The following is a 5,703-nucleotide window of genomic DNA, read 5'->3' as shown; positions in this document are numbered from 1 at the left end:
TATATATATATATATGTATATGTTGTTATATATGAACCTTATAGTAACCAAAAATCAAAAAATAACACAAAAAATATACAAAATATAAAGAATAAAAAAATAAAGAGAAAAGAATACAAAAACAACACTAAAGAAAGTCATCAAATCACATTTGAAGAGAACAGGAGATGAAGAAAGGAAGAGAGAAGAAACAAATACATACCTATCAATTACTTTAAATGTACATGGACTACATGCCCTGAACAAAAGATATAGGGTGGCTGAATGGATTTTTTAAAAGAAAAACCCATATATATGCTGCCTACAAGAGACTCACTTCAGATCTAAAGACACACACACTGAAAGTGAAAGGATGGAAAAAACAATCTATGCAAATGGGAAAAAAGAAAGCAAGGGTAGTAATACATACAGCAGACAAAATAGACTTTAAAACAAAGAATGTAACAGATGAAGAAGGACATTGCACAATGATACAGGGATCAATCCAACAAGAGGATATAACATTTGTAAATATCTATGCTCACAACAGAGGAGCATCTAAATACATAAAACAAATAGTAACAGATATAAAGTGAGAAATTTACAGTAATATAATACTAGTAGGGGACCATAACACCTCATTTACATCAATGGGTAATCATCTGGACAGATAATAAAGAAACAGTGGCCTTAAAGGACACATTATATCAGATGAACTTAATGGATATATACAAAACATTACACCCCAAACTACAGAATACACATTCTTTTCAAGTGCATATGGAATATTCTCTAGGATAGATCACATGCTATGTCACAAAATAAGTCTCACAAACTGAAAAATATTGGGGTCATATCAAGCATCTTTTCTGACCACAACAGTATGAAACTAGAAATCAACTAAAAAACAAACAAACAAACAAAAAATCTACAAGGAAAACACAAACACATGGAGGCTAAAAATTATGCTATAAACAACCAATGGGTCACAGAAGAAATAAGAGGAAATAAAAAATACCTGGAGACAAATGAAAATGGAAGCAGAATGATTCAAAATCTATGAGATGCAGCAAAAGCAGTTATAAGAAAAACGTTTATAGCAATACAAGCCTACCTCAGGAAACAAGAAAAATCTCAAATAAACAATCCAACCTTACAGCTTAAGGAACTAAGGAAAAAAGAATACAGCCCAAAGTTAATAGGAAAAAATAAAAAATAAAGATCAGAGCAGAAATAAACAAAATAGAGAAAAATAAAGAATGGATTAATGAAACTAAGAGCTGGTTCTTTGAAATGATAAACAAAATTGATAAACCTTAAGCAGACTCATCAAGAAAAAAGAGAGAGAGAGCCCAAAGAAGTAAAATAAGAAATGAAAGAGAAGTTACAAGAGACACCACAGAAATAGAAAGGATCATAAGAAATCACCACAAACAATTGTACACCAACAAATTGGACAACTTAGAAGAAGTGAATAAATTCCTAGAAACAATCTTCCAAGACTAAATCAGGAAGAAATAGAAAATTTGAACAGACCAATACCTAGTGGTGGAATTGAATAAGTAATCAAAAAATTCCCCAAAGGGCTTCCCTGGTGGCACAGTGGTTGAGGGTCCGCCTGCCGATGCAGGGGACGCAGGTTCATGCCCCGGTCTGGGAGGATCCCACATGCTGCAGACCGGCTGGGGCCGTGAGCCATGGCTACTGAGCCTGCATGTCCAGAGCCTGTGCTCTGCAATGGGAGAGGCCACAACAGTGAGAGGCCTGCGTACTGCAAAAAAAAAAAAAAAAAAAAAAATTCCCCCAAAACAAAAGTCCAAGAAAGACCAAAGAGCTTCACCTATTAAATTCTACCTATTCTTCTTAAATTATTCCTGAAAATTGAAGAGGAAGAATGCTTCCAAACTCACTCTATGAGTCCAACATTACTCTGATACCAAAACCAAGTAAAGACATAGCAAAACAAAAAAGAAAGAATGAAAGAAAAAAAATTACAAGACAATATTCCTGATGAACATAGATTTAAAAATCCCCCCAAAAAATTAGCATATCAAATTCAAAGGATCATTAAAAGGTTCATACACCATGAGCAAGTGGAATTTATTCCAGGGATGGTTCAATATCCACAGAACAATCAATGTGATACACCACATCAACACAGTGAACAATAAAAATCATATGACCATCTCAGTAGATGTAGAAAAATTTTTGACAAAATTCAACATCCATTTATGACTAAATGCTCAACAAAGTGGGAACAGAGGGAACATACCTCAATATAATAGAGGGCATATATGACAAGCCTGGAGCTACCATAATACTCAATGGTAAGAAACTGTAAGCTTTCCCTCTAAGATCAGGAACACAACAAAGATGTCCACTCTCACCACTTTTATTCAGTATCATATTAGAGGTTCTACCCACAACAATTAAACAAGAAAAGAGAAATAAAATGCATCCAAATTGGAAAGGAAGAAGTAAATCAGCATTTTCAGACAGCATGATACTACATATAGAAAAGTCTAAAGACTTCACCAAAAAACTGTTAGAACAAGTGAATTCAGTAAAGTTGCAGGATATAAAACCAATATACAGAAATTTGTTATGTTTCTATACAATAATAACAAACTTTCAGAAAGAGAAATTAAGAAAATAATCCCATTTATAATTGGATCAAAATGAATGAAATATCTAGGAATAAATTTAACCAGTTAGGTGAAAGACCTGTACTCTGAAGACTTTAAGATATCAGTGAAAGAACGTGAAGAAAACACAAATAAATAGAAAGATATACCCTGTTCACCAGTTGGAAGAATTGATATTGCTAAAATCTCCATACTAACTAGAACAATCCACAGGTTCAAAGCAATCCCTATCAATGACATTTTTTACAGAACTGGAACAAATAATCCTAAAATTTGTATTGAACCACAAAAGAACCCAAATAGCCAAAGCAATGTGAAGAAAGGAAAACAAAGCTGGATATCTCATGTTTCCTGGTTTCAAACTATCCTACAAAGCCATAGTAATAAAAACAGTATGGTACTGTCACAAAAACATACACATAGTTCAGTGGAACAGAATAGAGAACCAAGAAATAAACCCACAGTTATATGGTCAATTAATTTATGATAAAGCAGCCAAAAATACACTGTGGAAAAGACAGTTTCTTCAATAAATGGTTTTGGGAAAATTGGACAGCTACATGTAAAAGAATTAAACTAGAACATTTCTCACACCATATACAAAAATAAACTCAAAATGGATTAAAGACCTAATTTAAAATCTGAAACCATAAAACTATTAGAAGAAAATACAGGCAGTATGCTCTTTGACATTAGTCTTAGTAATATTTTTTTGGATCTGCCTCCTCATGGGCAACAAAAGCAATAATAAACAAATGTGCTTACATCAAACTAAATAGCTTTTACACAGTGAAGGAAGCTATCAACAAAACGAAAAGATGACGTAGTGAAAGGGAGAAGATATTTGCTGATGATATATCTGAGAAGGGGTTAACAACCAAAATATATAAAGAACTCACCACTCAATATCAAAAAAACAAACAATTCAATTTAAAAAATAGGCAGAAGTCCTGAATAGAACTTTTTACTAGGAGTCATACAGATGGCCAACAGATACATGAAAAGATGCTCAATACCACTAATCATCAGGGAAATGCAAATTAAAACCACAACGAGATATTACAACTGTCAGAATGGCTATTATCAAAAAGACAACAAATAACAAGCATTGATGAGGATGTGGAGAAAAGGGAACTCTTGTGCCCTGTTGGTAGTGTTGGTGGGAATGTAAATTGCTACAGCCACTATGGAAAACAGTAGGGAGATTCCTCAAAACATTAAAAATAGAACTACCAACAATTCAGCTATTCTTCTTCTGGATATTTATCCAAAGAAAATGAAAAGACTAATTTGAAAATATGTATGCACCCTTACTTTCTGTTCACTACAGAATTATTTTCAATAGATAAGATATGAAAGCAACCTAAGTGCTCATCAATAGATGAGGTATATATACATATATATATATATATAATACACACATATATATATATATATATATATATATATACACACACACACACAATGGAACATTACTCAGCCATTAAAATAATAAAATCTTGCAATTTGTGACAACATGGATGGACCTAGAGGGTATTATGCTAAGTGAAATAAGTCAGACAGAGAAAGACAATTACTGTATGATTTCACTTATATGTGGAATCTAAAAAACAAAATACACAAACAAAACAGAAACAGAGTCATAGATACAAAGAACAAACTGGTGGTCACCAAAAGGGAGGGGGCAGAGAAGTGGGCAAAATAGGTAAAGGGGATTGATCAAAAGGTACAAATTTTCAATTTTATAAATAAGTCATGGGGTTATAATGCATAGCATAGGGGAATATAGTCAGTAATACTGCAGTAACTTTCTATAGGGGCAGATGGTTACTAGACGTATCATGGTGATTGATTTGTAATATATATAGATATTGAACCACTATGTTGTTCACCTGAAACTAATATAATATTGTATGTATACTTCAATTTTTAAAAAAGAACTATTTGCTTCATTCAATGGCCCAAATTATGCATTGAGGTCCTAATGGTCTGGAATACCTATTTAGCTAGGAAGCTGAACTACTTCAGCTTATACTTTTTAAAAACCAGAGAAGCATTGGGAATCAAAATGTTATCATACTCCTCTAACCTCTCCCCCATCTCCACCTTGTTTGGATGGCGTCTAAGTTTCTTTCTATCTGAAACATTCTGTGAGATATCTAAGGGGATGACTGTCAAGCCTAAAGCAGATCTTCACCCCCTTTGATTCACACACCATCTTTGCTTCACCAGAAATGCCCTTGACAGCAATGGAAAGAAAGGAAACATACTGCAGTTTCAATTGCTGTGAAACTCTCAGCACTGCATATACACCTGGAGACATGGGAAGAAGGTCTGTTGAGGAATGTGGCTCAGATTAATCACTTCAGCTTAAAGAGATAACAGGGTATAGAAGTGAAGTCAGTACCACTCCTGCTTTAAGAAGGAGAAAACCGAAACTACCGTGGCTGAGAGGTTCCCATGGCCATGGTGAAATCTGGTTACAGGTACTGATTACTAACTACTCTGCTAGTAGTAGTAGAGCTGGATACCCACCCCTCAACACCAAACATTTTCAGAAACTGCTGACACATCGCTTCATTTCTAAGGCTTTGAACTTTACGTACACCTTAGATCTTATAAGGATCAAAGTAAATATAAAAAGAGGAACTTCATTTACCTTACTGCAATGGGAAGTTATTTTCCAAAATCTTGAAGAAGAAAGCAAACAGAAAACACCCAACCTTTGCATGACTGGGAGCTGTAATGTTTACTGAAGTCTTCGTCTTTGGGAATGTCAGGATAGAGGTACTTCACAGGGTTTTCAGGAATGTTTTCAGCCATAATGACCTCATAGTCCCGAAAGATGTCAGCAAACGGAAGAGCAGAAAACAGGCCTTTGTTTTAGGGTTCTATGGAGTGGAATCTCACTTCTGCAAAAGCAGAAAACAGGGGAATATTCAGGTTCCTGAAGGCATTCTTTGTGGCCATTCTTCCTGCCCACATTCTCTTCCTGTCACTGGTTATAAAATGATGTCAGCCCTTCTCTGCAGTGTGGACAGCACAGATTGCCACGTGATAGAGGAAGCCCATATAGGCT

General features: G+C 34.6%; 1 pseudogene; it reads right to left on the bottom strand.

Annotated features, from left to right (window-relative positions):
* Positions 1–5,447, bottom strand: part of LOC113606971 (non-histone chromosomal protein HMG-14 pseudogene) — a 51,290-nt pseudogene extending 45,843 nt beyond the window's left edge.
* Positions 5,448–5,703: the final 256 nt, after the last annotated feature.

Source organism: Aethalodelphis obliquidens, unplaced genomic scaffold, assembly GCF_003676395.1.
Source record: "Aethalodelphis obliquidens isolate GAN/ISIS:26980383/991018 unplaced genomic scaffold, ASM367639v1 scaffold46, whole genome shotgun sequence".
NCBI classification, from domain to species: domain Eukaryota; kingdom Metazoa; phylum Chordata; class Mammalia; order Artiodactyla; family Delphinidae; genus Aethalodelphis; species Aethalodelphis obliquidens.
The sequence above is the reverse complement of the archived record's forward strand: the minus strand, read 5'-3'. Positions and strand labels throughout refer to the sequence as shown.